At 43.7% G+C, this 9149-nt stretch overlaps 1 pseudogene; it reads left to right on the top strand.

Annotated features, from left to right (window-relative positions):
• The first annotated feature begins 7846 nt into the window (after positions 1-7846).
• LOC102903514 (olfactory receptor 2A12-like) lies at positions 7847-8855 on the top strand (annotated as a pseudogene).
• Positions 8856-9149: the final 294 nt, after the last annotated feature.

Genomic DNA, 9149 nt, shown 5'->3' with positions numbered 1-9149 from the left:
TGCCATCTCGGGTCCTCCCAATGTGCTGTAAGCCTGTAACTGACCTCCTACCCCTTCAAGAAATGACATTCAACATTTAAAATTAAATATATATATATATATATATATATATATATATATATATGTGTGTGTGTGTGTGTGTGTGTGTGAATGAATACTGCGAATGTAATATATGAATACCACAAATGTGATTAATATCATGAATGTAATTTAAAAAATAAATTAAAAACAACAAGATATTTTAGTGGATGAAAATTCTTCTGTGTAAGTAGAGGTTTTCATTGGGACCAACGTTCAGCTCTGTCTACCAGCTGGCTCCCAAGTAACCACAGAGATTTATTATTAATTATAAATGCTTGGCAAATAGCTTAGGCTTGTTACTAAGTAGCTCTTACATATTAAATTAACCCATGTTCTTATCTATCTTTTACCATGAGGCTCTGTACCTTATCCCAGCATGGATCTCCTGTTACCTCTGCATCTCCATGAGACTCCTGAGACTCCTGGGACTCTTTCTTTTCTCAGAATCCTCTCTCCCCCAAAATCCAGCCTAGGTATTGGTCATCAGCTCTTTATTAGGCAATGAGATTAATAAATATTCATAGTATTAAAAAGATTGTTCCATAACTCTTCTGTTTCATTTTATCATTCTTTTTTTCCATCTGTACTGGGTCTCAAAGCTGGCATATTCAAATGTCAGTGTGTACCCACAGATATCTCTAGTAGTCCACAAAGGCACAAGTAGCTTACACAAGCAAATGGCTCTTGTGGTTTACTGTGGCTACATCCTTTCCACAGCCTGAGTCTGTGGTCCCCAAGGGCAGTTCTCTATGCTGTATTGAGGAAGAGGAACAAACTCATGTGATGGTTGTGTGTACAGCCTGTCAAAGCTGAAATTGGACAGCAGAGCACTGTGTGCTGTTTCTGGATATGCTGAAAACAGTGGTGAAGACAAACCAATCCAGGGAAGAGAACACTGTACAGGACATTTGGTTATCCCTTTTCTTGGAAGGAGAAATGTCTTCTAGTTAAGAGTCTATATTTGTGAATGCATTGTGGCCCATGGGTTGGTTACATGGTTGTGAACAACCATGGAATAGAATTGTAAAATTGGAGAAAATAAGTGTGGAGAGATCTGTGGGTAACCTTAGGAATTGGAAAAAATGTGAAGATGTTTTTGTCCCATGTGAATTCTCATAAAGGGTGTCATCAAAAGGACAGGCTATGAAGAAGTGAGTGGATGGGATGGCTTCTCTGAAGACACCCTGTCAACCCTTTCCTGGCCATCCTCTCCCCGATTGTCATGGTCATCTTTACTTCCTTCTCTGGATATAAAACCAGAAAACCATGTGAACTACTCATTTTACCAAAAAATCCAGTTCTCACATGGTCAATTAATGAAGCATTGCCTATGGGGGAGCAATTAAGGACTCCTTGGATGTAAGAGCTGTGGATCTGCTTCTCCTTCCTCCAAACTTGCCATCTTCTCCTTTAGGCCTGTGGGTTCACCTGGTGTAGATGGAAACCTCTACAGTTTGGCTTTCCCTTCATGTTGACCTCTGAGGTGGTCCCATGACAACCATGGAGTAGGCCCAGCTCTGAAGAGCAGGAGTGGTTTTGTTTAGACCACAGGTACTGTCATTAGCTTGAACTCAAACAATCAAGCATGTTATAGACATGGCAGATTCAGCCTCACTTAAAAGGTTTGTGGCCAGGCCCTGGAGTTGGTTCTACCATTCACTAGATGGGTGATCATTGCCAAATCACTAAGATTCTTTTGGGTCATTGTACATTATCTAGGCAATGGATCCGTAGGGCTATGTTTGAAAAACATCTTGGTACTGCAGTCTCTTAGGGCAGCAATGAGGCTCTGCTAAGTCTGCTTCTCATTTTAGTCTTCACCCAAAAGGTGTAACATCCTCCCTGCCCCTAGGTTTTTTGTTTTGTTTTCACTTCTCCCTCTCTCTCTCTCTCTCTCTCTCTCTCTCTCTCTCTCTCTCTCTCTCTCTCTCTCTTGCCAGATATTAAGTATGCTTTCTGTGGGACTTAGGGATTTTTCAATTTTTCCAAATTCTGTCCCCATCCTGTGACTGCTTTTTGGCCATGTTACTGACATCTATATCTAACTTGTGTGTGTGTGTGTGTGTGTGTGTGTGTGTGTGTGTGTGTGTGTGTGTGTATCTCCCTTGAGCTCCTCCTTATGAATCTATAATAAAAAATCCAAGACTAAACCCAACAGAGCAAGGGTACCTGTTTCTATATGTGACACTCAGTGGGTTCTGTCTGCTCCTCTCTGAACCTGTTTAATTATCTCATCTATCCTGGTGGAGAAGAACCTCTGCCTGGACTCCACTGCCTCTGCAGAGCTGATGAGGACCAGGAGCAGGAGTGGGAAGAGTTGGGGGTCAGAGCTGTGGGACAAGGCTGAGTAACAGCAGTGCAGGGGTCAGGGCTGTGTCAAGTGCTTCTGATTGGTGCTGATGGCCAATTACTAAGGTGAAAGTCCACCCATCATGGCAGTGTCATGGTGGCAACACAGGCCTCTGAACAGCAGTTGAGACCACGTGTCATTGCTCATTGTTTCCAGCAGCAAAGGCGCCAGAGTGAACAACTGCTGGAGCACAGGACACAGGACAATGCAGGTGCTCACCAGGCTGTGCAGAGTTCAGAGCCTGTGTTGCTTCACTTTTATTAGTGCTGGGACTCAAACTCTAGCCTCGAGCATTCTATTTACTTGGGTGCTATACAGCTGAGCTACATTCCTAGACACTCTGCCCTTGTTTCCTGTACAATTTATTTAGTTGTCATTTTATAATGAACTGTTACTGTTGGCTGTGTTTAAGGAGCAGCTCACAGACTCCAACCCCTTATCATCAATCACTCTCTGTAGGAAGATTTTATAGTCCCGTCTTCTCCTTTGAATCATTAGGAAACTAAGACATAGACAGAAGGCAGGGGATGAAGATTCGAGATCATGGAACACTGGCCAGAACTTGTGTCAGGGTGCTGACATCATCACATTTATCGTCTAGCCATCCTAGAAGGGAAGAGGCTACTTTTGGAATTCTACAGAAGACAAAACTGAGGCAGAAAAACAAATAACAGCAAGTTAGACAGAACATGCTCCAGAGCTTGAGATATTTGGACCCAAATTCTTATTTGCATCTGAGAGACATGAGCATATGAGTGTTTTCTCACCCCACTGGCATAAGATGTCACTGCCGGCCTGCATGTGGCTATGCCATGCTTGACTCTTTTTGTTTGCTTGTTTATTTTTATGACCATTTTTCCTGCATGTATGTACGAACAGCACATCCACCCGTGGTCCCTGAGTCAGACGAGGGCACCAGATCCTCTAGAACTGAAGATATACATGGTTGTGAGCTGCCACATGTGTGCTAGGAAACAAACTGGGGGTTCTGCAACAGCAGCACATCCACTTTTTCTCACACCCACCCTCCAGACCCGATAGTTGTTGACTCTTCATTAGCACCAGAGTGGCTGAGCAACTTGTTCAGGTATTGCACAGTAGAAAAGGGAGGACAATGATTTGCCCCAAGGTAGCTGAGGAAGGAAGAGGAGTGTGACTCAAACATGGTCTCATGAGTGTCAGGGCTCAGGGTTTGGGCTGTAAAGCAGGAATCAGAATGAGAACTCAAGTCCCTGACCTGTGTCTCAGGTGACCAAGTCCCACCTCCCCTTCTCTGAGCTGCTCTAATTCCCAATTAGTCTAGAGAAGGGAACAGGTCACCACTCCTCCTCCTGTGGGTTGTTTCCTCCTGCTCTGCCCCCAAGGGTCTCACTGAAGTGCTCTTGCTGACATTATCCAGGGATCATCTTAGCATCCCTACTGGGAACAGGAATGGTCCTTTCCCAGCTCTCCTGGGGAGGCTCAGAGAGGAGGCAGGGCCATAAAACCTCAGCATCTGTTCCCATTGGGAAGAGGTGAAGATGTCTGAGCTTGCCTTTGCTAAGCAGGGTTTTATATGGACCATCTTCAGGGATCCCAGCTGGCCTATTTGCAGAGGAAATGAGATATTCAGTCCCTCAAACTCCACAGCATCTTGGAATTTTTCAGGAGATTGAGCTGCCTAGAAACCCAAGTCTCTGGACTCAGTTGCTTAATGTGGCTACCTCGTACAAGCAAGAAACTGCCACTCAATGACACATCCTGGATTTAAAGTGGTAAGATGGTCACTGGTGTTTGGCTTTTATTTGTGGTTCAGGCAAGTGGGTCTAGATATAATAATTAGTCAAGCCATCCATCTCAGGTCCTCTGTGCATACATCTCAAACTCACCAGATATCTCCCATCATTGCCTGCTCTTTTTTCTTCTCCTTCTCAATCCTGTGTTCTTACTTCCTTCTTCCTTTGTTCATTTATTAATTTAATAAATATTTATGGAGGATTTTTCTGTTTCAATTCAAGTTGAGACATAAAGAATATAGAGTCCTAAGCTAAAAGATCCCAAGTGAGGCAGAAAGTGATGGTCAATGTCTTTGACCACACCACAGAGTCACAGCTTGATACACATTGTGGGCAGAGCAATCATGATTTTTTTCTTTTATTTTCTTTTGGTTAGTCCCCTGTAGCCAACCTGGCCTTAACCTTGCTATATAGTTATGTATATCCTAGGACTCCTGATCTTAAACCTTCCCGCTTTGGGTTTTGTAGGCTGCGGCTAACACATGTAGCTTTTCTCTGGCTTGCCACTAAATCCTGATGTCTATATGTATGAGTCCTTGGCTCATAGATTTGAGCTGCTCTCCTACTAGGACACTGTAAGCGAAGTAAACCATACCATGCTATGGATCACTAAATGTCCCATGCCATAGAAATCACACTTCATATCCTCTCTTCTTGGATCCTTCTACTTTCAATACATCTCAGTATCTCCCACATTCAGACATGAGGGGAAATCTCATCAGGAGAGCTGGTCTGTGGCTAGTCATCCAGCTCTGTCCTAGGCGGGCTCTAGCCTGTGCTGAATCTCAGTAAACTCAAATAGATGGACAATGTGAAGATTTTGCCTTCCTCACCTTCCCGTCTTCAGAGCCTGTGTGCCAGAAGCAGAGAAGGTGACTGAGAGCCAGGCTCTGAGGACACACCTCTCAACCCCCACTTCTCCCATGCTGAGCTTGCAATCTGAAACAAACCTCCCTCTCCAGGCCTTAGGTGCTCACTTGTAACACACAAGTAAGAATACTTCCTTCAGTGAACTGTTGTGCTGTTAAACTAAAGTTAGTGCAACATTGATTGGAATATATAAATTATCCAAGTAAATATTAGTTCTTTTCTTACTATTGCAAATGTTAGGAAGTCTCCCATACAGCCATACCCCTTCAGAGATAAATCTTCCTTAGTTGTGTGAAGGTTCATTTAACAAAAGAGTAACAAATGTTTTGTCCAAGTTTTTGGTGTCACAATTGATATCAGACCCCTCTAGGATTCTTCAGATTGTAACCGACCAATGAACAAGAACTGCAGCAGGTACCAGAGTTAGGGGTGGGAGGTGGAAGCATAACAGGGAAGGCTTCTGGCTAAGCTGAGTCCTGCTGTGGCAACAGTGTGGGCAACACAGTGCAGGTGCTTTTCCCCTCCATGATGAAAGCCAGGCGGTTTCTTAAGGGGGGAGAGGCAGAGGCATGTAGGACAGTGGGTGTGCTTGCCCGGGGATTTGTGTGTGGAGAGAGCAGAGATGGAGGAGACTGTTGGGTGCTGAGGCTGAGTCTCCACAGAGCAGGAGGTTTAGGAATGCCCTGTGCACCCACTTCAGATGATAGGGCATGGGAACTTGTAAAATGCTTTCAGCAGGGGCCACATAGGAGCAATCTGAAGACTTTGAAAAACCAATGCAGGAGTCACATGAAGAACTTGTTGGGGAAGACAAATGCCCAGCACTGAGAAAGGGAAGTGGACACAAAGTCCTGCCCCTAAACAAGAACTTATTTCCAATTGATCCCGATCAGGACAGGGAAAAACAGTTTCCTTCAATAAAGTGTCACTGCCCATATCAGGTACACTCTATGGCTGGCCACATGCTCGGGAGCAGTTGGCCAACAGGAGACTTTCTCCATGGATTTTGTTTTGTTTTGATTGTCTTTCTTTTAGTTTATGTTTTCAATTTCTGTTGTTTGTTTTGTTTTGTCTTGAAAGAGAGAGTGGGAGGAAAGAATATGAAGTTGGTTTGAGAGTTTTGGGAGAAGCTAGTGTAGGGGAGGGATATGATCAAAGTATATTATTATGAACATAATTTTAAGTAATTAAAGAAAAAGAAAAGATTGTACTGAAGGAGGAAAACATAGAGGCAAGGGGCACATGGAGATGCTGATGCAGATGCAGATGCTAATGCAGAACTGCCAGGAGAGATGATGAGCTCCTGACCTGGGTTGAAAGGAAGGACAGCAGTGAGGGTCATGAGCAGTAGACTAGTTAGAAGAGGGGATGGGGACAGGGAAAGAGAAGACTAGAAGGCTCTTTCATATTTCTACTGCCATCAAAGTCAATTCCCACCTTAACCATTGTTGTGCTTAGCATATTAGTGATGCCCTCGTTCAGACAATTTTGAGTAGTGTTTGGAAATTTCCTTTACATATCTTTCCATGAACATATCTGTGTATGTGCATATATGTTTACATATTCTTTTAGAAATATAGTTAACATTTGTATTGATGGACAATGCATTAAGTGTGTTCAATGTTAGGGAACACAGCCAGGCACACACTAAGGGGATCATTTTAATTTACTCTCCCATGAGATCCAGTTACTCTCATCAACACTAGATCTCTGTGACTGTGGCCATGCTGGTAGGTGTGTGGGGATGTGAGATGGAGAACAGGCAGGTGGGCATTGGCACTGTGGTGTTCTCCTGCAATTTCCAGATGAGTAATGGTGCTGAGGACCTGAGCCTCATCAGTGCTCACTAGACAGATGCCTTGTGAAATGCCCTTTAAATATTGTTCACTGTTCCATTGGAGCATCTGTTGTTATGTTTGTGCTTTTCTAATTCTTTCTATAAATATTTTGAGCACTTCTATTTTGCTTAATCTAGATTACCATTATTTCCCCCCTCTATGAAATGTACTTTTTTGTGCTCTTTTAGAGAAATTTTGCTTACCCCAAAAGAATAAAGATATTTATATGGTTTGATTCTAAAAATTTCGTTGTTTTAGATTTGCCACTTAAAGCTATGGTATGCCTGGAATTGATGTTTTGTGTGTCCATGGAGGTAGGAGTAAAAAAGGAAGAAATGACTTTCCTGCTCCCATATCCACACGGTCCATCAGCATTGCCTGGAAAGACTCCAGTGTCTCCAGTGAATTGCACACGTGAACTTCTGTCATTACTCATGGGACTATGGCTGTGAGGATCCCCTGTCTCTGCCTTCCCAGAAAGGGAATGAGACTTTAAGATTCTACACGACATGTCATGTATTACATGGTGTTTCCAGGAGTTCTGTGAGAAACTTTAGATATTCATCATAGTCCTGAGACATGAGTGTCATCAACCTCATTTGATAGATGAAGAAACTGAGGTATTGGGAGGTTGAGCAACTTGAGAAGTGTGCACAGAAACTGAACAGTTTGCTCAAACCCAGACCCCAGCCTTTCTTTTCTTAATTAAAAAGTATGATTTTTATTTTATGTGTATGGTTTTTTGTCTACATACATGTTTGTGCACCATGTATAACTCTTGCCTGTGGAGGTGACAGGAGAGACTCAGATCCCCTGGAACTGGAGGCACAGGAAGCTCTGAACTAGCTGGTTCCCTGGAACAGCAGTCAGTGCTCCTAACCTCTGAGCCATGTCACCAGCCTGTATCTTCCCTTTCTCCCTCTATAGCTAGCATGTGTCAGGAGACACATAAATGAACATGATTCTCTTACAGGCCCCACCATGTGGATGATTCCAGGGCAGAACCAAAGCTGGGTTTCTGAGTTTATCCTGCTTGGCTTCTCCAGTGACCCCACAACCAACAGCATCCTCTTCATTGTGTTCCTTCTCATCTACCTGAGCTCAGTCCTAGGAAATGGTCTCATCATCATGCTGATCTGCCTGGACACACAGCTGCACACTCCCATGTACTTCTTCCTCTGTATACTTGCCATGTTGGATATGGGCAATGTTACCACCACCATGCCCCAGATGTTGGTGCATCTTCTTGCTCACTCTCAGACCATTTCCTTTGCTGGATGCTGGATGCAGATGTATATGTTTGGTGTACTAGGTATAACTGAGTGCACTTTCTTTGTTGTCATGGCTTATGACAGATATGTGGCCATTTGCTATGCACTTCATTATACTGTCATCCTCAACTGGGGACTGTGCATTCGGTTGGCAGCTGGGTCTTGTGTCTGTGGTTTTCTCTCTGCCTTGTTACATACTTTCTTCACCATGAGTCTGCCATATTGTGGGCCCAACAAGGTCAACCACTATTTCTGTGAAGGCCCTGCAGTGCGTAGCCTGGCTTGTATGGATACCCACATCATCGAGATGGTAGATCTGGTCTTGAGTGTTTTTGTGGTTGTTATTCCCATTTCCCTCATTGTGGCCTCCTATGTTCATATTGCCATGGCAATTATAAAGATCAGGTCCACCCAGGGCCGCTGTAAGGCTTTCTCTACCTGTGCCTCTCACCTGACTGTGGTCACACTCTTCTATGGTCCAGCCCCTTACATCTATATGAGGCCCAACTCCAGCTACTCTCCTGAGCGAGACAAGCAGGTCTCACTCTTTTACAATGCCTTCACACCCTTGCTCAACCCCTTTGTCTACAGCCTGCGGAACAAAGACATCAAGAGGGCATTTCTCAAGGTGATGGGGCATGGTAGGGTGGAAGAGAGAATAAGGATCTAGGAGAGGCTTAATTGAAGTATTGAGTATTTAAGGAAGGCAGAGTGTCTTTATTGATTGTAACTGACCTTTGCAAATGAACTGGTGTTGTACTTGGAACAAGCCACAGTGAAACCAATGTGGCTATATTGATTGACAGGCTATACTAAGGTACAATTCCAAACACCTCAGTAATCTTACTCAATCATAGCTACAATGACCCACTTTTTGTTTTATCTAAGCTATAGGTTGAAAATGACCTTCTGACTTCTCACGTCCATCCTGAAGTAAAAATCTTATATCCAACATGTCATCCTA

The sequence above is a fragment of the Peromyscus maniculatus genome, chromosome 2 (genome assembly GCF_049852395.1).
Source record: "Peromyscus maniculatus bairdii isolate BWxNUB_F1_BW_parent chromosome 2, HU_Pman_BW_mat_3.1, whole genome shotgun sequence".
NCBI lineage: Eukaryota > Metazoa > Chordata > Mammalia > Rodentia > Cricetidae > Peromyscus > Peromyscus maniculatus.
This window is presented reverse-complemented; position numbering and strand designations above follow the sequence as displayed.